General features: G+C 41.1%; 1 non-coding gene across 1 annotated transcript; it reads left to right on the forward strand.

The window, feature by feature from the left end:
* Positions 1-667: 667 nt before the first annotated feature.
* On the forward strand, positions 668-773 carry LOC143641466 (U6 spliceosomal RNA). Its single transcript, XR_013155350.1, has one exon. It is a non-coding gene; the product is annotated as a U6 spliceosomal RNA (small nuclear RNA).
* The last annotated feature ends 11829 nt before the right edge of the window (positions 774-12602 follow it).

Consider the following 12602-nt stretch of genomic DNA (forward strand, 5'->3'; position numbering starts at 1 on the left):
GATTTTTAGATACTAAAGTATTAATGGAGTATGAACAACTTTATGACAACAAAGTAGAGAACTTGGGTAAAATGAACAAATTATTCAAAAACAACTTGTCAACAATGTCACAAGTAGATATAAACTCTGAATATCCCTGTAGTGCTAAAGAAGCTGAATTTGTAATTTAAAACTCTTCCTACATGGAAAACTCCAGACCCAGCAAAAAAAAAATCCAACAATCCAAAAGATAATGATCAACCCAGTAACATAAAGTTGGATATCTGTTTAAAATCATTGGATGTAATATAGGACATTAACAGAATAAAAGGGGAAAATTACCTGTCTCATATGTGAAGGAAAGTTTGGGCTACAACCCCAAACTCCATGATCCCAAATGTTGGAATCCTAGAAGATCAAACACTTAAGTCTGAAATCCCAAAAGATAAAAATCTCAAAAATATAATTCTGGAAAAAAAATTTTAAATCTTTAAAATACATTTATCTATATTTTTTAAAAAATAGGATTTCAGAAACATAGAAACCAGTAGAGCACTTCATAGGCTGCTTTACACAATAAAAATAGGCAATGATAGTATACATTTTTGCAAGCATAAACATCAGGTACACTGAGCAGTCACATGGTTATAACCAATATGGACAAACTGTATTCATAAAGAAACATGTCGTGCTCACTTCAGCAGCACATATACTAAAATTGGAATGATACAGAGAAGATCAGCACGGCCCTTATGCAAAGATGACATGCATATTCTGAAGCGTTCCATATTTTTTAAAAAATGAAAGAAAGATGTCAAAAGTGAAATGTGTGAACACATACCACTGTGGTTGGTAAACGAATGTGCCCAGCTGTATAACTGCAACCATCTGAAATACCAAAAAATTATGTAGACAGCCTTAGTCTTTTGTTGAAGAGGAATCAAAAACTGCAGTGGGTCACCACTACATATATATACAGTAGCCCAAAGAACGGAGGTCTCAAGAAATTTCATCTTTCACAATTCAGATGTATAAAAAGGGTATCTCTTCATTTATTGAGGAAGTTTCAACATTTTTATATAAATACACATTGCTTTCACATAAAATCATTGTCTAAATAGTGCACTTTTAAGGAGTCAAATTTGCAAAAAATGCATTAAACAAATTAGAACTCTTATAAAATGTTTTACACATCTTTAGTATTAGAAATAATGTAAAGATGAATTGCATACTAGAGACATGAAAAATTGTGCTCTATATGTGTACTGTGAATTGAAATGCATTCTTCTGTCATGTATAACAAATTAGAATAAATAAAAAAAATTTAAAAGATGAAATGCATAGTAGAGAACTGTAAAAAAATGCTGACAATTTTAAATAGTGGGACAAAACTTTAAAAGAAAAAAATAGAAAAGAAAATTTGACACATAAAAAAATATTACAGGATAGATTATGGGCAGTTACACAGAGGTAGTCCATATGAGTTGGCCAGCTTGCATAATTAACTCTTTAGAAGTTTTGCATGGTGATGTTTTTCTTTTTTCTTTTTTTTCTGGTACCCAGGATTGAACTCAGGGGCACTCAACTACTGAGCCACATCTCCAGCCCTATTTTGTATCTCACTGAGTCACTTAGTGCCTCACTTTTGCTGAGGCTGGCTTTGAGTGATCCTCCTGCCTCAGCCTCCTGAGCTGCTGGGATTACAGGCACGTGCTACCGTGCCCAGTTGGTTTTGGTTTTTGACATAGCTTTCCTTGGAGAATATATTCACATTCATTTTCTACGTGGTCCTGCTCTTCCTGAAAAAAAATTTTTATGTGATTTTGATCTGCATCCCCTATTAAATTTTGCCACCTTCTGTGCCCTGCTTCTATGTAGGTGGACATCCCATTGACATGTATTTATATACAGACCACATATTGTTGGAAGCAGTTCTGATGATCAAACAGCAACAGCAACATTGTTGTCTAAGTGTCTTATCTTACCATAACATAATTACTTTTAAGTTAGTAACGTCACTGCCTTTTTAAAAATATTCATTTTTTAGTTATAGGTGGACACAATATTTTTTTAAATATTTATTTTTTAGTTGTAGTTGAATATAATACCTTTATTTTTATTTATTTTTATGTAGTGCTGAGGATCGAACCCAGTGCCTCATGCATGCCAGGTGAGCACTCTACCTCTGAGTCACAATCCCAGCCCCAACTTCATTGCCTTGTTCAAGTAAATCCAGCTTTAACTCATTAAAAAAATTCCTGTAATTCTTTTTTCTTTCTTTCTTTTCTTTTTTTTAATGAGACAGTCTCACTGTCTTTTCAAACCTGGTCTTAAACTCAAGATCCTCCTGCCTCAGCTTTCCAAGTAGCTGGGATACAGGCATGCTCCACTGCTCCTAGCAAATGACATTTTTTTTTTTTTTTTTTTTTTTTGTACTGGGTATTGAACTTAGAAGTGCTTAACCACTGAGCCACATCCCTAGCCTTTTTTATATTTTATTCAGTGACAGGGTCTCACTAAGTTGCTGAGGACCTTGCCAATTTGCTGAGTCTCTTTTGTTTGTTTGTTTATTTTTTGGTACTGGGTATTGAACTCGGGGACACTGGAACACTGAGCTACATCTCCAGCCCTGTTTTGTATTTTATTTAGAGACAGGATCTCACTGAGTTACTTAGTGGCTCACTTTTTGCTGAAGCTGGTTTTGAATTTGTGATCCTCCTGCCTCAGCCTCCCAAGCCACTGGGATTATAGGCATGCGGCATTGCACCTGGCAGATGACACATTTTTAAACTTAAGTTTTTATCATAGCCATATCACAAGACCAATCCATTCCCCAGAACTGGGCTTTCCACATCTTTTCTAGAGCCTTTTGTTTTGTTTTCATGAGAATTTCAATCTTCTGGATTCCACCTTTCGGGATTTCTACATTTGGGGTTTTAATCTTTTAAGATTGTGGTTTGGGGATTTAGATTAAGGAATTTTAATCTTTGGAGATTTCAACATTCAGGAATATGTCATTTAAGAGTGTGTCTTTTGGAATTATGATTGTTACCCATTTTTAACAAAAACTCTCAAGAACACTAGATATAAAAGGAATGTTTGTAATTTAATAAGGGACATTCAGGAAAAGCAACTAATATTATACTAAATCATGATATGCTGAATGTTTTCCCCTAAGATGGGAAAAAGAAAAGATATGTGCTCTTAGTGCTTCCATTTAACATTGTCCTAGAGAGATTTGAGGCATAACAAAGAAATAAAAGACATGCAGATTGGAAAGGAAGAAGTAAAATTCTTTATTCACTAACAACATGATTGTTTACATAGAAAATTCAAGGAATCTTAAAACTACTAAAATAAATGGATTTAGGACAGTAACAGAATACAAGGTCAACATATAACAATCATTTGTATTTTTATTTTCTGGTGAAAAATGGAAAAATAAAATTTCTAAAAGTCCATTTTTTAACATAAAAAATACTTAGGAAAAAAAAATATATATTTGAGATGTGAGTTTCACTGTTGCCTAGGCTGATCTTGACCTCCTGGACTCCAGTGATTTTTCCCCCTTGGCCTCAGCTGGGACTACAGGCGCAGACCACCATGCCTGACTCTTAGGAACAGATTTAACCCAAACTGGCAAGACCTCGATATTTAAAATTGAAAATACTGCCTGAGAAAATTAAAGAAGATAAAGAAGACCAAATGCATGCAGATTATACCATGTTTATGGGTTGGAAGAATCAATGTCATTAATGTTGGAAGAATCAATGTCAGTTATGTCTAAATTGATCTATTGATTAATAAATGTAATTCCAATAAAAATCCAAGCAGTTAGGACTGATGATATAACTCATTGGTAGAGTGCTTGCCTAGCATTCCCAGTGCCTTGAGTTTGATCCCCAGCACCGCAAGGCAGAAAAACCCAAGCAACTATTGAAGTTACAAGCAGATTCCAAAATTTTATGGGAAAATACAGAGGATCTAGAAGAGCAAGAAACCAAATTTTTAAAATATTTATTTAGTTATTGAACATACAGTGTCCTTATTTATTTTTATGTGATGCTAAGGATTGAACCCAGTGCCTCACACATGTGAGGCAAGCACTTTACCACTGAGCTACAGCCCCAGCCCCAAGAAACCAATTTTTGAAATATAAAATTGTAAGATTTATTTAAAGCTTTATTATGAAGCCCCCCTAATTAGAATAGTGTGACTTTGAAATAAGGATGACAAGCTTATCAATGATACAGACAGAGTTTAGCAATAGTTTCACATTTGGATGGCCAAATGATTTTGGGGGCAGGATATTGGGTGAACTCAAGTGTGCTTTACCCCATTTTATTTTGACTCGGGGTTCAGCTGGATTGCTAAGGGTCTCACCAAGTTGCTGAGACTGGCCTCAGATGTGCAATCCTCCTGCCTCAGCCCCTTGAGTTGCTGGGGTTACAGGTGAGTGTCACCAGGCTCAACTGTCCAGTTGATTTTTTATGAAAGTGCCCAGATAATTAAGTGGGTAAAAAAGGTCTTTGAACAGATGGTACTGGAACCACATATCCATAATAAAAATGAAAAAAATTCTCAAATCTTGAGCAGTATCTGTTCATGAAATAGAAAATATACAAAGAATAAAGAAAGTTAGCAAAGCCAAAAGTTGGGTTTTTGAAAAAAATTGATAAATCGGATTTCATAAAAATTTGAAACTTTGGATCTTCAAAAGATGTTACAGTGTTAAGAAAATAAAATGCAAACTACAAATTAGAAGAAAATATTCACAATAGAAATATTTAACAAAAATTGTATATCTAGAATGTATAAAGAACTCTTGTCACTCAATAAGTAACCAAATAACTTGACATAAATATGGCCCAAAAGGCACTGGGGTTGTGTGGCTCAGTGGTAGAGCGCTTGCCTAGCATGTGTGAGGCACTGGGATCAAGTCTCAGCACCACATGTAAATAAATGAATAAAAGGCCCATCAACAACCAAAAAAAATGTATATAAATATATATATATTTTTTAATGGCCAGAAAGAAGCTGGGTATAGTGGCACAGTCTGTGTTCTAGTTACTCGGGAGGCTGAGGAAGAAGAATCTCTTGATGCCAGGGTTTCTAAACTAGCCTGCGCAACATACTTAGACCTTATCTCCAAAAGAAAAAGGGAAAGGAAAGGAAAAAAGAAGAATGTCCAAATAACTTGTTGCAGGGCTCCATGGCACACACGTGTAATCCCAGCAATCGGGAAGGCTGAGGCAGCAAGATCCCTGCACAATCTAGTGAGACCTTGTCTCAAAATAAAAAATAAAAATGACTTTGAATGTTTCTCTGTATTAGAAAGAGTGCCCCTGTGTACAATTACTGGTATCCCCTGCAAAAAAAAAAAAAAAAAAAAAAAGACTTGTAAGGCTCTTCATCAGAGGAAATACATGAATGGCAGATAAGTCCATGAAAAAGATGATCATTGTAGGGAAAATGCAAATTAAAGCCATAATGAGATACTTTTCACACAAAGAATGACTGAAACATAAGACTGATAACAAGCAGGGGCTGTGGATGTGGCTCAAGTGGTAGCGCGATCGCCTGGCATGCGTGCGGCCCGGGTTTGATCCTCAGCACCACATACAAACAAAGATGTTGTGTCCCCCGAGAACTGAAAAATAAATGTTAAAATTCTCTCTCTCTTTCTCTCTCTCTCTCTTTAAAAAAAAAAAGACTGATAATAAACAGCAAGTGTTGGTGAGGATATAAGGCTACTAACACTTTCACCCTATGCAGATGAGAATGTAAAATGGTAGAATCACTTTGGAAAACAGATTGGCATATATTTTTAAAATTAAATGTATGTGTGCTGTACAATACAGCAGTCCAATTCCTTGGCATTTACCCAGGAAAAATGAAATCCTGCCAAGACTTCATTCATCAGAGTCCCAAACTAGAAACAACCCAAATGTCCTTCAACTGATAAATGGTTGCTTACACATGGAATATTACTCAGCAACAAAAATGAGTGAATTCAACTTGATTCATTTGTGACCCGCCTCTCCCCAAGTCCTTTGGACCATGGGTGTAGTGGCAGGGAGGTCAGATATTCCTTCATCTGAGACTGGGGCCTGAGACACAAACCCCTTCTATCAACTTTTTTTTTTTTGGTACTGAGGATTGAACCCAGGGACACCACCAAGCTCCATCCTCAGCTCTTTTAATATTTATTTGGAATTGTGGCTCAGCGGGAGAGCACTCACCTAGCACATGCGAGGCCCTGGGTTCAATCCTCAGCACCACATAAATAAACAAAATAAAGATATGGTGTCCAACTACAACTAAAAAAATAAATAAATATTTAAAAGAAAAAAGAGTTCATCCATAAATATTAAAAAAAAGAGACATTTATTTTGTTTTTATGTGGTGCTGAGGATCGAACCCAGTGCCTCACGCTGCTAGGCAAGTGGTCTTCCTCTGAGCCACAACCCCAGTCCTTAATATTTATTTTGAGATAGGGTCTTCCTTAGTTGCCCAGATTGGCCTCAAACTTGTAATCCTCCTGCCTCAACCTCCCAAGTTCCTGGTATTACAGGCATGCACTGCCATGCCTGACTCTTCTACTTCAAAAAATATTTTTTTGTGGGAATCAAACCCAGAGCCTTTTATGTTTGGCAGGCAGTACTCTACCACTGAGCTATATCCCAGGCCCTCTTATATGTACTTTGGTCTCACTCTATTGGGCTGTTGATGCAGAAGTGCTCGTTGGTCCCTTTCTTTCCTCCCTGTCTCTTTTCTCTCCTTCCCCTGCTATTCCCCTCCAACTTATCTATCTATCTATCTATTTATACTAGAGATTTAAGCAAAGGGTACTTTACCTCTGAGTGACATCCCCAGCCTTTTTTTTTTTTTTTTTTTAATTTTGAGACAGGGTCTCACTAATTGCCTAGGCTAGGTGTCATTGTATTTGTGCTACCAAATTCCTCCCCAAAGGTTGTATTATTTTGGGCTCCCATCTGTTTCCCCTAAGCCTTGCCAACAGATATAACAGATGAGATTTTGCTGGTCAAATTAGAAAAAAGCTGAGCATCTTTTCATGTATTGAAGGGTGGACTGAAAACCTTTATTCCACACAGAGTGCACACTAACAGGTGCCTGTATGCACTTGTTAAATGCACAAATGAGTGCCCTGGTTATATTTATACTGGATTCACCATGTTTGGACCGTTGTGAAACTTATCCTCTTGACAAGGTGTCCCTTGTCCCAAGGTGGGGCACTGCCTGGTAAAAGAGGAGACAGGCCTTCTAAAAGGAGTATGTCCTGGAACTTCCTCTTCCAGGACCCCACCCTAGGCAGGTAGAAGACCCTTCTCTCCCAATGAAGGGGGTACAAAGAGTTCAGTGTTGTGAACCCAAGATAGCCATAAAACTACGTGTTACGTGGCCAATGGCCTTTTACCCCAGTGGAATTGTTTCCATTGTTTTTGATATTTCATCCTGGTCTTCTCATCTACCTCTTCCTGCCTCTCTTTATTCTCATACTGCTGGGTTCATAGGTCACCTCTGTACAGGTGATTCTTCTCTGCCCCTGAATGCCACCATCTGTTGGACCTGGGCTCTGCATTGACACCTCATACCAGATGTTTCCATTTGGGTGTCCTGCCATCATCTCAAGCTAACTGTGTATAAAGTTGTCCTGTCTCCCCCTCCTGTCTTCCCCCTCCCTGTCTTCCCCCTCCTGTCTTCCTCCTCCCAATTTCCATTTTTCTGTCCATGGCATCAGCATTCTCATCCACCCAAACCCAAAATCTGAGTCATGCCTCATGCCTCCTACCCAGTCTTCCCTTCCCAAACACAAATCGCAAATCGCGCCAACCTATTTTGCAACATCCCTTGCAGTTCTTTGTCCTTCCTGGTGTAGCTGCTAATCCAGGGTCTCTCAGCACCCCAAGTCTTGAATATTCAGTAGCTTCCCACTATGTCTTCCTGCCTGAAGTGATCCCCCACCCCACACACACCAGATCTCCTAGTCTCCCTTTCATACCTGACCAGACAGATTTTCCAGGATGGTTCCTTTTATCTTTTCAATCCGGGCCTCCAAACCTTCACTCACATTATCGTAGATATAGTCAGAGTTCCTTAGCCTCAGGGTCAAGAGCCTCTTTTTTTGGCCACAGCCTACCTCACTGGAGTTATTCCATGTGTTTTAAGAGTGCAAGCCCATATGCTGTGTGGCCTTGGACAAGAATTTAATTCTCTGTGCCTGAGTTTCCTCTTTAAAATCACTTATAAGGAATTGTATAGTCATTTCTTGGGTGGCTATGAGGTTGAAATGTAGTACACAGTGCTGGTCCTCACAGAGGACCCCTCATCCCTGGCCACACACCCCAGCCCCTCTGGGTTGCCTTTGTCCAGCTGGCCCCTCCAGCTGGAATGCCATCCTTTGCCTTCCTACTCTTCCTCACCCTTCAAGGGCTGGCTGCTTCTCTTTTCCTTTTCAGGAGATGCTCTGCTTAGTATTTCTGCAGTGTTTCTCAGACTGAGTGAGGCTGTGGCAGGTGTGACCAGAGCATCTGAAGCCAGTCCTAGGCCACACATGCTCATTTCCCTGGAGGATTCATTGTACTTGGTAATAAAGAATTGCATCTATTTATGTTAAAACAACTGCTCTAGACATTATCACAGAGAGGAATGCAAAATTGGCAGATTGTAAAGACAAGACATAGAACTGCTAAGAACATTCAGAGTGGAGCATCTACATCCAACCTGCAGGGGGTAGGTCCCACAAGCAGGGATGCTGCTGGTAAAGGGCTGCATGCAGGTGAGGTAAGGGAGAAGTAATACCAGTACTGAGGCTCCTGCTGGAGGGCCATCCCATGCTGCTCTCTGCTTCTGAGCAATTCAGACAGCGTGGTGTCTGTAGCTTTCCTAGGCTGCCTGGGGCAGTGCTTGTACTACATGGGATTTTAACTTTCCCCATATGTAGGCCTTATCTTGTCAACACCATCCTAAGCATCTGGAGTACAGGTGTGGGGCAAATGGGTGGGAAGACAGGCTGGCTGTGAATTCTGGCCCAGTGTTTATTGATTAAGCAAGGTACATTTCCTCTCAGCCTCAGTTTCCTGTAAAACACAGATAATACATGATGAAGACTCAACTAGGTAATATTCTAGGTGTGTTCAGCACAGCAGATGGTGGGGACTAGCGCTTAGCAAACATTCCTCCCTGCAATGCCAGGCTGCCAGTAAACATCTGCTTCTCTGATATTTCACCTCCCAAATCTCCCCCGGCCTCATCCACTTCCCTGAAGGCCACCCTCCTCATCATGTACTACTAGTTCCTGGCCCTCCTGACCTTCATGAAGACCTCATACAATTATTCCCTGTATCCTGCAGCATTTCCTCCCCTCCTGTTGGACCATTCTCTTCATGGTGCGATTGTGCTGCAGTATCACTTCATCTAAAACAAAAGGCAAAAAAAACAAGCACAAATCCCGCCCTTGATCCCACACTCTCTCTAGTTACCACTCCAGGTCTCTGTTCCCTGTACAATAAAAAGCCCTTGAAAGAATATTGGCATTGGCACACTCCCTGCTTCTACTTCAGCTGCCACTCCACAAAACTGCTGTCATCAAAGTCTCCGTGCCCTCTGCAAGGCCAGACCCAACAGGCTGCACTTTATCAGTCTCTCCGGCCCAGGCCTGCCAGTCCTCTGCTGATCTGGCCTCACCAGCTGCTCCTACCTCCTTCTCCTTGGCCCCTGAGCGTAGGAGGTTTCAGGACTGTCCTCGGACCTCTTCTAATCTCCATCTACTCTCACTTAGGAAATCCTATGCATTCTTTGGCTTTAAATGCCATCTGAAAGATCCCCAAAGTAATATTTCAAATCTAGATTTCCCCAGAATGCCAGACTTAATGTAGTCTCTGCCTGTACCCATCTCCATTGGGATGTGTCGCAGACACTTCAAATCCAACATGTCTAAAACTGAACTGTTGATTCCCCACCCTCTTTTTTTTTTAGAGAGAGAGTGAGAGAGAGAGAGAGAGGGGAGAGAGAGAGAAGTTTAATATTTATTTTTTAGTTATTGGCGGACACAACATCTTTGTTTGTATGTGGTGCTGAGGATCGAACCCGGGCCGCACGCATGCCAGGCGAGTGCGCTACCGCTTGAGCCACATCCCCAGCCCTCCCCACCCTTTCTCACATCCTTCCCATCTTACTAATGGGAACTCTATTCTTCCATTCACCTACTCCAAAACCTGGGCAGTTATCCTTGGTTCCTGTCCTTCAAGATCAGCAAGTTAAGATCAGTAAGCCCTGTCAGTTCTCCCTTCAAAATACAGAATCTGGCCACTTCTTACCAGCTCTACCTCCCTACCCTGGTCAGATCACTGACACCTCTCACCAGGCTGACTCCAGCAGCCTCCTGAATGTCTTGGTACCGGTCTTCTTTCAGCTCTACTGTCTGTTCTCCACCCACACTGCAGTCATAAGTTCAATGATTTCATTGCTTAAACCCCTCCAGTGATCTCCCCCTCACTCAGAATAAAATCCAGATTTCTCTTCATGACCTGCAAGGATTCATGGGACTGTCCTGTCATCTGTCTGGCCTCATTCCTCATTCCCCTCCCTTCAGCGCAGGTGATACCAGCATTCATAATATTCCTTGAACAAAGCTGGAAATGCTCCTGCCATGGGAACTTTCTACTTGTTGTTCTGGAACACTAACACAGCTACCAGACTTGTCTCTTTATTGCCACTAGCTCTCTCAAATGCCACCTTGCCAGAGACCTTTGCTGCTCAACCCCTCCAAATAGCTCCCCTGGCATTCTGGCCCCATACCCCCACCCTAAATTGCTTACCACCATCATAATTAATTTCCACATTTGTTTTGTCTGTCTCCTTAGCATCAGTAACATCCACAGGGACCTTTGGTGCCTGGCACATAGTAAGGACTTAGCATCTGGGCAGGGTGTTGCGGGAGGTGTCGGTTCCTGCAACTAAAGCACTTCAGAATCACTCCAGGGGAACACAAGAGACAGAAATACCTTTTTCTTTGGGGGTGCTATGACGGTTCCTCTGACCTTAAGGGTCCAAAGAAAGAGAGCACGCACATGTGCACATGCTGACCCCTTTTATTGAGAAGAAGCCATTCAAATGAGGTAAGGGGTCAGGTTTCAAGGGGCTGAGTCTAGCTTCATGATGTCTGCTGTCAGCAGGTTGACTGACATCTAGGAAGGCCACACCCAAGAGTAAGAGAAGGGGACACACAAAGGGCGTTTCCACGGAACATTCTATCCCAAACAGGACAAGGGGTAATATCACAAAGGAACAGGTGAGCGTAGCTAGATCCCTGGGGATGTAGGAAGGCACACCCATGCACGAAGACACATTTGCGTTTTCTCTGCCCTCAAGATCGGGGCTACCTTCTTCAGTTACTTAAGCAACCAGAGCACGGGATGACTGACAGGGTCACATCAATCAGGAGGGGAAGCAAACCTTGGTTACATGCTATGTCGGCCTCCCACAGCAGGGGACATGGTGTGAATTGGAAGAGTCTGTTGCATGTGGTCCCTGGTCTCTACACCATTTACCTGCTTTTGGGCACCTGAGCCACATCCCCAACCCTTTTTTTGTACTTTTTTTAAATTTAGAGACAGGATCTCACTGAGTTGCTTAGCACCTCACTTTTGCTGAGGTTGGCTTTGAACTCACGATTCTCCTGCCTCAGCCTCCCAAGCCGCTGGGATTACAGGCATGTAACCATTGCACCCAACTCTGAACCTTTTTGAGTTTCAGATCCCCTCTCTGTAAAAATCTACTGGAATATTTTTTAAGAAAATTAAAGATAATACATTTAGGGCTGGGGATGTGGCTCAAGCGGTAGCATGCTCGCCTGGCATGCGTGCAGCCCGGGTTCGATCCTCAGCACCACAAACAAACAAAGATGTTGTGTCCACCGAAAAACTAAAAAATAAATATTAAAATTCTCTCTCTCTCTCTCTCAAAAAAAAAAAAAAAAGGAAAAAAATGATCTCTTGTTCTATCCATAAAAAAAAAAAAAGATAATACATTTAAATTACCTGAGACGTTGTCCATGTTCCATAACATGGATGTTAAAAAGGCTCTTAGTTGGGGCTGGGGTTGTGGCTCAGTGGTATAGCGCTTGCCTAGCATGTGTGAGGCCCTGGGTTCAATCCTTAGCACCACATAAAAATAAACAAATAAATAAAGGCATTGTGTCCATCTACAACTTAAAAAAAAAAAAAAGGCTCTTAGTCTCTCAAGGCCTGTTTCCAAGGAGTGAATATGCCATCTCTGTCCACACCAGGACAGTGACGTGAAAGTAATGCCATATGAGAGTTTACTGATTCCCTTCTCCATGTCGTGCCCTGACCCAGAATCCCCTAAGCATTGTTCCTAGTTCCAGTCAGCTCCCTCCCAAAGCTTCTCAGATGGTCATGTCCTGCAAGTTGAGACTTGTCCCAGCCCTGCTTTGGATCTAGATAGCCCCCAGATACAGGAAGAAGAGATGCTTTCTGGGCATATGTAGATCTCTCTGGACCTTATGATGAATGGCTGCATGGATCCTACTCTGGTCAGGTGCCCATGTTTGCATAGTGGTCAACACTGGCAGAGTAGGT

This window comes from Callospermophilus lateralis, chromosome 2 (assembly GCF_048772815.1).
Source record: "Callospermophilus lateralis isolate mCalLat2 chromosome 2, mCalLat2.hap1, whole genome shotgun sequence".
NCBI lineage: Eukaryota > Metazoa > Chordata > Mammalia > Rodentia > Sciuridae > Callospermophilus > Callospermophilus lateralis.